This window comes from Salvelinus sp. IW2-2015, unplaced genomic scaffold (assembly GCF_002910315.2).
Source record: "Salvelinus sp. IW2-2015 unplaced genomic scaffold, ASM291031v2 Un_scaffold648, whole genome shotgun sequence".
NCBI lineage: Eukaryota > Metazoa > Chordata > Actinopteri > Salmoniformes > Salmonidae > Salvelinus > Salvelinus sp. IW2-2015.
In genome coordinates this window covers 347561-357680 of record NW_019942588.1, presented here as the reverse complement: position 1 = coordinate 357680, position 10120 = coordinate 347561, and the positions used below count along the sequence as shown (strand labels likewise).

The window sequence follows — 10120 nt, the reverse complement described above, 5'->3', positions numbered from 1 at the left end:
GCGGACAGTCGCCAGGTAACGGTTGTGGCACGCTTGCTGATTTGAATTCGAGACAGCGTATGCGCTGACTGTCGAGAAGAGGGGCAACCTCACTTAGGTGGTAGCAGCATGAGACTCGAAACAGCAAGCATGAGTCAATCTCGATTCCCATACTCGAAGATGAGTCCCCTACCAGTCATCCCTGCTCGGCACGCCAGGAAGGCGGCAGCCAAGGCTGTGTTGGAGATCAGCGGGCAGACTCAAAATTGAGCCCTCAGGACAGCCCCTGGGCGGACGCACCAGTCGTAACATGGTATCGCGAAAGAAGGGGGGCAAGCTGAGGTTCTGTGCGGACTACAGGCGGCTGAATGAGGTTAACCAGGAAGGACTCATAACCCCATAAACCACGTATCGATAGTCGCTGGACCTGGTTAGGGGGTCCTTGCAACAATAGTTCTACACTCACAGACCTCCGTCAGTGGCTACTGGCAGGTCCCCTCCTCCCCAGAGGCCAGAGCCACCAAACTGCATTCTCCACTAACAGAGGACACTGGCAGTTCAAGGTCCTGTGCTATTGGCCTGGTCAAACGCTCCAGCTACTTTTTGAGCGTTTTGAAATGGACAGGGTGCTGATGAACATCCCCAGAACAGCAGTGTCTGGATATAACCTCGATGACATCCTGGGTGACCCCATGGCAGCTCCTTCCAGAGTCACCACTGGGGGCGCTACGGCGTGTGCTGGAGAGGATGCTGCCGCAAGGTCTTGAAGCGCCACCCCGAAAGGCCACTTCCATGAGGAGAGATGTCCTTCTTGGGCCACCGATGGGGAAAGGAGGGATCAGCACCATGGAGGACAATGTAGGGGCTGTCAGAGACTGGCCCACCCCACCGACCAGCGGTCAGACTGAAGAGCTTCCTGGCCTGCCTCTACTAATCAGAGTTTGTACGGGCTTCTCAACGTTGCTGCTCCACTGAAACCGCCGGCTGCCGAAGGACAAAGCTTTTTCACTCTGGACAGTGGTAGTGTGAGAGGCGTTCAACACCCTAAACGTGCAACTGATCGAGGCCCCCGTGCTCGCCCCCCTGACCTCACCTTAGCCCTTTTCCGGACACAGACGCGAGCAAATGTGGCGATGGGTGGGGTGCTGGCCCAGGGGGCCAGCGGGGAGAGCAGTGGTGGTCGTACTTCAGAAAACTATTTGACAAACATGACGCCGCTACTGTGTCTACCCGGCGGGAGCTCTTTGGCTTTTGTGGCTTCCGTCAAACACTTCAAGTACATACCTGGGTGGTCTGCCCTTTACTTGTAAGGACTGACACTCTGCTGCTCGCAAAGTGGCTGTCAAATGTCTGCTTCGGAGAGCCAGTATGGCAGCGTGGTACGCTGGTTGTGGGCTTCAGCCGTTATCCGACTTCACCAGTAAAGTGCACAGGGCAGTGGCACGGCACACTGCCAACGCCGACGCATGTTCCCGTCGCCCGTTACTGCAGACGGCTGGCCGCCACTGCGAAACGGAGAGAGGGACGAGGAGAGAGAGCGTGTGTGCAGAGCCCGGTCCTGCCTGCCACAGTGTTTCGGGAAGCGAGCGGGCCGTCTGCTGTGAGCTGCTCAGGACTTGTCACGTGACACTGGAGATGCGCCCCAGCATGCTAGGGACGGCGAACAACCCTCACAGCCCCAGTGCACAAGTGTGTAGAGGCGCAGGTGAGGCCACCATGGGAAGACGGTGACAGCCTGCTTCTCACTCCGACCAAAGGCCGTTGTGTGGTCTAAAGTGGTTTGACAGGACTGACGGCTGCTTGTATGCGTGCTACAAGCGGGGGAAGGAGTCAGCTCCGCGGAGTCTGGAGAGGGTGGCAGTGTGGTGGATCCCAATAGCATTGCGGGAGTGCTGTGCTCCCCAGTGAAGTACTACTAGTGCGGTGTCTCGGGGCCAAATAGGGCTTGCACTGTAATGCGCCTACCACTCCTCTTAGCGTCATACACGCCCGCCTACCAATATACCAACTCACGAAACGCCCCCACATCTATTCCTCAGCCTGGCACAAACTCTTGGGTCACCACTAACGCGCAACTGTGCCGCCGTCTTCCAGTCGACGATGCTGCTACTCTGGGCGGCAGTGACACAAAGGGATGTTCGGAGCGACTCTTTTGTCCGCCGCTGTGACTAACTGCACAGCGAGAAAGGCCCCCCAGGTTCTATCGCTTCTCGATTGCTCAGCTCCGACCGACATTTCCCCAGTGGGGGCTCCCCATGAGTAACGAAGGGATGGGATGGAAATGTAGTTGGGCCGTTCCCCCACCACAGAGCAGTGGAAACGTGGGTGCTCACGGCCATGGAAACTATTTCACCTCAAAATGGCCCGAGGCCTGATCTCTGCCTGACCAGGGAGGGCAAGCCTAGTCGTCGACGCCCTGAGCAGCGGGATGTTCAGCAGGTCCTTGGAACTGCAGCAGCTTCCATTCGCACTAGCGACCAGGGCAGAGAGCTTTGAGGTCCGTGTGTTCGCCCACCAGTGTGGTGGAGAGGACTGTGGTATTGCACTGAAGAACTCTCGCATTATTCCTCCTCTCTCACCTCCCTCAAAGTGCATGGCTCTTGTAGAGCGCTTCTAATAAAAACCGCTTGGAACAGCCCGCTTTGCCATCGTTCTCTTCCCACTACACCAGTCGTGAGCTGGACACAGCAAACCTGCCCTATGGGAGTTCATCTTCCTCCATGCAATGCCCGCTCTACGCTTGCCAAGACTCCCACCTTATCTCGTGCAACACGCCTGCCCTCCTACTACTGAGGGAGAGAGATCCGCACGCCACATCTGCGGACATGTGTCGATAGTTCGGTCAGCCCTCCTGGATATGCCCTCATAGTTCCCCCCGGGAGCCGCGAGTATGCCCACGCCCGAGAACTGCTTGCCGGCACCGCCTGCGAATGCGAACCAGCCCTCACATAACCTCTCGCAGAGCGAGGCTCCAGCGTTCTGGTCGATAGACCAAGGTGTAGAGGACCACATGAGAGATTTGAACACTTATGACTACGTCCGTTAACACACCCGGCAAGGATACCGGCACTTTGACATGGGCTGGAGCTGGTAACCGGTCTTAACCAGCCCAGCATAAGGAACATATATGAAGGCCAGACTGACCATCCAAAGCTTTGACAGTCACATGGTAGGAACCCATGGCAGTTTGCCTGGAGTAGGTGCATAAGCGGGGTAGAGTATTTGTCTTAGCACGGAGTGTGCCACTTACCTCCCAGGGGCTCAGAAATGGATGGCACTGCAGCCGGGGCACAGCGTTTAGCGCCCCCTATTACAGAGGGCCTCCCGCCAAAATCAAACCCAGTTTAGTGAGACCTCCTTCAACAATATTCCCCCTGCGCGTGGTCAGAGTCACACTGGCTCTCAAGGCCGACCCCACCCCCCACGGTGCACGCAGGATCAGAGCGCTCCAGACACCGCAATCGCCAAAACTCCCCCGGATCTCTCCCCCTGTGTCACCGCGTGGTTCCCCAGAGCCACGGAGCTGTGCATTACCCGAGTTCACCGCATTCCCTATGTCCCCCATATCCCTTGCCTCTTTAACCCCCTGGTTCCCAGCGAGGAAGGCCAATCTCTGCGCATCCATCTCACCCGGTTGGCCAGTCGTCTAGGCAAAGCGAAAGACCTCCGCGGTCGCTTCAGCAGACTATTGTTGTCTCCACATCAGGGACGATTGGACTTTGCTGGTGGGGCTTGTAGACCGATCCCGCACAGACACGCGGTGCTTACTGTGTAGGCTAAGTAGGTGTCTGTGTTTCGCGGTCGGTCCTATCTATCTCAGTTCAATCCTCGCTTATCTATGCCAAAAATCACAGAGGATGCCTGGAAGTTCTGATAGCCGTGCATGCCCCGCGGTTGCGCGAAGTGCGTGGAGGGGGTTGGCAGTGGGATGCGAGCCATGGAAGTTAAAGCAACCAGGTTTCCTGCCTTTAGTTCTCTCTCTTACGTCTGGCTGCCACAAGAGAGAAGGTCACGATTGCTTTGTGGGGTTATCTTTCATTTATTTGGCGTGGCTCACGGCCACACAGTAGCCTGTGCAGTGGTTATACTAAACCCGCCATTCGGTAAACCTTTCAATCCTCGTACTGGACAAGTCGTTCTTTTATATATCGAGTCAGTTCATTACAAATTATATTCCCACGACCACGTAGCCTACCGCCCGATAAATACTGTTGTAGCTGTCTTTTCAGCTTTCCTCGTCACCGCATTTTTCTCCGTCTTCAATAGTCTGAGACAGGATTRGGAGGCTGTTTCCTGCTGTTGAAACGTGTGTAGTAGGAGAGTTACAGAGCGGAGAAAGATAATTGTGGGACCTGCTTGTAAGAAACGATGCGGCAAAACTGCGAGACAGACGGAGGGACGGACTGTACTACGCCGCGCCGTTAAACCGTTGGGGGCATGGAAGCCAGTCTACTGTCCTACTGTGAGAAATTGTATCCTAGAACACTGGATATATTTAACTATAAATGTGTGTATAAAAAGCTCCACGGTCAGAAGTGTTGAGCGAGGAGAATATCATGAATTTGGTTTAAATGCAAGTTTAGAATGACAGATACCTGGAATACATTCAGTAGCTACAGTGTTGGAAGTTCCGACGCAATTATCATTTGGCAGAGAAGGTAGCGTAAACCTATTTAATAGAATACCTTTATTTTTCCAGAAGGAACTTCAGTTTTTCTTCAAGAGATTCTCCAAATATTTTAGATCAGCGATCAACGAAGGGACCTATAGGATTCCAGAGGGACCTACTAGAACTTTCCGGGGGTCTCTGACTATATACCTTTACTTGGCCCAACCAACCGTTGGACGGCGCTATTATCCTTTTACGTCGTTTGTCATTGCGTCTCTCACTCTTGTCCCCCCGCGTCCGGCTCGTACATAAAAACCATAAACCCCGCCTATTTCGATAATCTATCTTCTTAAAAACGGYAACTAACCCTCAACCCCAATTTCAGCCTTTGCCCAACCCCTTCAAATGTATAAAAAAATGCATTCAGGTGAGATGTTGTGGGTGGAAGAAATTGTGCAAAAATATTCATTTTGCGGTGGGTAAATGTAGATGAAACACTTTCTCACTAAAGCATACTTACCAGACGTCCACTGGCATATTCTGATAATAAAATGATGTGCATCGCATGCAATTATGGCTCTGAACAGTTAGCTCACAGTGATATGGCGCCGAGTTCCTGAYATCTATTCCCACTYGCTGGGCGCTTCCCCAAAATATTTTGCGGTATTTTGTTAGGAAGAGAAGTGTAATCATCGCCTAGAAATGGAAGATTATGGGCTCAATTCAATCCAACCCGCATTGCAGTGTTTTTTCCAATGGTCTAATTAAAGCATAGATTGGTTTTAATTAAGTACTGTATAAAAAAGCTACTACCAGGGCGACCCTTCTCACAGGTATGTTTTCACTTTTCTGAATTAAAACAGCGTGTTTGCACGGGATGAAWATTGTAAATAAAGGGTTAAAAGAAGAAAAAAAAGATATGCAGCCCATGTGGGATTAAAACTCACAACCAACTATGAGACCATTGTTATTAGCGGACTGCGCCACCAAAAAGTTCATTTGTTTTCATTAATTTTTACAACAAAAAAAGTAAAAATATGAGTACTGTCTTAATAAAACAATTTACACCACCATGCTAGAGTACACTGGCTAATGTTACTGCCTCACGTTCAGCCAATCAGGTTGTAGCAGTCTGTTTACCCTGGCTGAACGCTGTGTGCAACATCAGGAAGTAACAGACATTCTTTCTTCAACTTTTTTAAATATATTTTTTTATTTTGAACACAACAAATACAAAAAAAAAACAGAAATATACAAACAAGAGTACATAAACCTAACAGACAGGGGTATTATATATCAAGATTCATTTTCAATTTGTTAAATACTTTTATGGTGCTTATTGCTTTTTTGTTTTTACATTTACTGATCATTTCAAAATAATATTTCAATTCTATCTTAAATAATGTGAAGAGGGGTTTGTTCTCTGCCCACTTCCTTTTATGGACAAAGAATCTTCCATGAAAGATAAACAAATTAACAATGAAAGTTAAATCAGGGTCCATATCATTTGGTTCAAAATAAAACATAATATCAGCATTAACATTAATAGTCATTTCTTTTAAAATGACATTTTCTAACTCTCTCCAAAATCTTCTGACATAAGAGCAGTCCCAAAATAAATGGTCAAGAGTCTCTGGGTCACAATCATAAAATACACATTTGTTATCAATAGCTATTTTAAATCTGTGTATAATAAAGGTCTTTACAGGGTAGATTCTATGAATGAGTTTGTATGATACTTCTTTCACCTTATTAGATATACAATATTTACCAGATAACAATGAAACTTTGTTCCAGTTCACTTGTCCTAGGGCTGCATTCCAGTTCACTTGTCCTAGGGCTGCATTCCAGTACATTTTAGCAGAGGGAATAGTAACATAGTGACATAGTTTCCTTATATACATGTTATTACATTTATAGTTTAAAATGTAAATTCCTTCTAGTTGTATTGAGGCTACAAAATCCTCAACAGTTGCACTTGGAGTACTGTTATATTCTCCTAAAAGAAGAATAGCACCTTCAGGGACAGCTCTAACAACAATTTGATACTCCTCAGGAGTGAATGTAACATTGTGTGTTCTAATAAATTCTGGATAATCATATAGTTGTCCATCATTATTCAATAATTGTTTAACTCAAATAATGTTGTTGTCAAACCARTTCTGGAGACATTCTATCAACTACCTCATCCCCATATTATTATTTTGCTCCTTTGCACCCCAGTATCCCTACTTGCACATTCATCTTCTGCACATCTATCACTCCAGTGTTTAATTGCTAAATTGTAATTACTTCGCCACTACGGCCTATTTATTGCCTTACCTCCCTAATCTTACCTAATTTGTACACACTGTATATATATTTTTTCTATTGTGTTATTGACTGTACGTTTGTTTATTCCATGTGTAACTCTGTGTTGTTGTTTTTGTCGCACTGCTTTGCTTTATCTGGCCATGTCGCAGTTGTAAATGAGAACTTGTTCTCAACTGGCCTACCTGGTTAGGTGAAATAAATGACTGTTTGAAGGATCTACATTTATAAGTGCCTCAGAGACCAATTGGTACACTCTGATTTACCACCCCAAGATATTCCTGAACAACCTCTATTTGCACCCCTACTGGATGGAAATTACAAGTAATGGCTGTGCTCAATGCAATGGCACTTATACATGTAGATCCTTCAAACACCCACAAACAGGGAAACAGATCCCAATCAAAGGTGTTATCACGTGCTCCACTAAGGCAGTTATTTATCTTATAACTTGTCATTGTGGTAAAAATTATGTGGGTAAAACAAAGCGCGAATTAAAAGTACGTATCTCAGAGCATCGTAGCACCATTAGGTGCAAAAACTTGACTTACCCAGTTGCGGCCCACTTTTTGGAAGCAAACCACTCAATTTCGTCTCTGCGTTATATTGGCATCGAACATGTCACCCTCCCTAGGAGAGTGCGGGTGAACCATTGATCATCACTTATTGTTAAAACGAGAGGCTGCCTGGTCTTTAACTTAAAGATCCTTGCTCAACCTGTTGTCTAACGTTTAGCTTTGACTGAAGCCATTTTCTGTGATCTGTCGACTCTTGCCATTGTAATTGTTTGTAACTTGTGTAGTCTAAATAATGTTATGATCGTATGCTATCCATTTGTTTTTTTTGTATGCTGTTCTTGTATGCTATTTTATATTGTAAATTAACCAATGATATTAGGCCACACTACTGGCCATGATGACAGACACCTCGTGTCCTTTTGACACTAATAACAAAGCAGACTCATACCGCAGTGTTTGATCATAGCCTGATGAAAACAGCTTGGCTGTCGAAACGTTGGACATTACGTTTTTGCATCTGAGCTCCTAGTGTGCTCTCCTTTATTTTCATGAAATGATACTGACATTAGACCATGATAAAGCCCTTTCAGTGTAAGAGCTGTTTTGAAAGACCGCCTGAAATATCGCCTGTTTTGGTGGGATGGAGTTTGTCTGCCTGGTGACATCACAAGGCGGTAAATTAGTTAAGACAATAAGAATCAAATAAATTGTATTAGTCATTGCGCCGAATTCAACAGGTGTAGTGTAGACCTTACAGAGAAATACTTACTTACGAGGCCCCTAACCACATGATGCTTAATAAATTAATTTATATGACTAAGAACTAATGAATAGTAACAAGTAATTTTTTTGTGCCAGCGTTGTTTCCCCAAGCAGATTAAAATAAGCAACTCAGCTAGACCTATATTACAGGTGGATTTTTCAACGGTAATTTTCTTTCATTGAGAATATTTTTTTTGGGGGAGCCCCGGTGGGGAAAAACCCAATGGTTTTGAAATTATAAGGGTGAGGTACCGGTTACAGAATCACATAGTGCGGTGGGATAGTTATTTGAGGTAATATTACATGTAGGTAAAGTTAATTAAGTGACTATGCATAGATGATACAAACAACAAAGAGACTAGCAGCGTGTGGTGAAGGTGGGGGGGAGGGTGATGCAAAAGCAGTCGGTGGGGGTAGCCATTGAATTAGCGGTGTTTCGGAGTCCTTATGGACGTTGGGGGTAGAAGCTTTACGTTAAGCTCTTGGACCTAGACTTGGTGCTCCGGTACTGCTTGCCGAGCGGTAGCAGAGAGAACAGTCTATGACAAGGGTGGCTGGAGTCTGACAATTTTTAGGGCCTTCCTCTGACACAGCCTGGTATAGAGGTCCTGGATGGCAGGAAGCTTGGCCCCAGTGATGTACTGGGCTGTTCACACTACCCTCTGTAGTGCCTTGCGGTCGGAGGCCGAGCAGTTGCCATACCAGGCGGTGATGCAACCAGTCAGGATGCTCTCGATGGTGCAGCTGTAGAACATTTTTAGGATCTGAGGACCCATGCCAAATCTTTTCAGTCTCCTGAGGGGGAAAAGGTTTTGTTGTGCCCGCTTCACGACTGTTTTGGTGCGTTTGGACCATGTTAGTTATGTGGACACCAAGGAACTTGAAGCTCTCAACCTGCTCCACTGCAGCCCTGTCAATGATAATTGGGGAGTGCTCGGTCCTCTTTTTCCTGTAGTCCACAATCATCTGCTTTGTCTTGATCACGTTGAGGGAGAGCTTGTTGTCCTGGCACCACATGGCCAGATCTCTGACCTCCTCCCTGTAGGCTGTCTCGTCGTTGACCGTCATCAGCCCTACCACTGTTGTGTCATCGGCAAACTTAATGATGGTGTTGGAGTCGTGCCCGGCCGTGCAGTCATGAGTGAACAGGGAGTACAGGAGGGGCCCGTGTTGAGGATCAGCGTGGCAGATGTATTGTTACCTAGCCTTACCACCTGGGGGCGGCCCGTCAGGATGTCCAGGATCCAGTTGCAGAGGGAGGTGTTGAGTTCCAGGGTCCTTAGCTTATTGATGAGCTTTGAGGGCACTGTGGTGTTGAACGCTGAGCTGTTGTCAATGAATCGCATTCTCACATAGGTGTTCCTTTTGTCCAGGTGGGAAAGGGCAGTGTGGAGTGCAATAGCGATTGCATCATCTGTGGATCTGTTGGGGCGGTATGCAAATTGGATTGGGTCTAGGGTTTCTGGGATAATAGTGTTGATGTGAGCCATGACCAGCCTTTCAAAGCACTTCATGGCAACAGACGAGATGCTACGGGTAGGTAGTCGTTTAGGCAGGTTACCTTAGTGTTCTTGGGCACAGGCACTATGGTGGTCTGCTTACAACATGTTGGTATTACAGACTCAGACAGGGAGAGGTTGAAAATGTCAGTAAAGACACTTGCTAGTTGGTAAGCGCATGTTCGTAGTACACGTCCTGGTAGTCCGTCTGGCCCTGCGGCCTTGTGAACGTTGACCTGTTTAAAGGTTTTACATCGGCTGCGGAGAGTGTGATCACGCAGTCTTCCAGAACAGCTGGTGCAGCTCGTACATACGGTCACTGTTGGGGACAACGTCATCAATGCACTTATTGATGAAGCCAATGATTGATGTGGTGTACTCCTCAATGCCATCGGAGGAATCCTGGAACATATTCCAGTCTGTGCTGCAAAACAGTTATGTAG

The 10120-nt window shown here is 47.6% G+C and overlaps 1 protein-coding gene across 1 annotated transcript in view; it reads right to left on the bottom strand.

The window, feature by feature from the left end:
- Window positions 1-4849, bottom strand: part of LOC112068671 (cytospin-A) — a 41185-nt gene extending 36336 nt beyond the window's left edge. The window contains exon 1 of the mRNA XM_024135872.2: window positions 4665-4849. The gene's annotated coding sequence lies outside the window, so the exon portion shown is untranslated. The remainder of the gene's footprint in view (window positions 1-4664) is intronic.
- Window positions 4850-10120: the final 5271 nt, after the last annotated feature.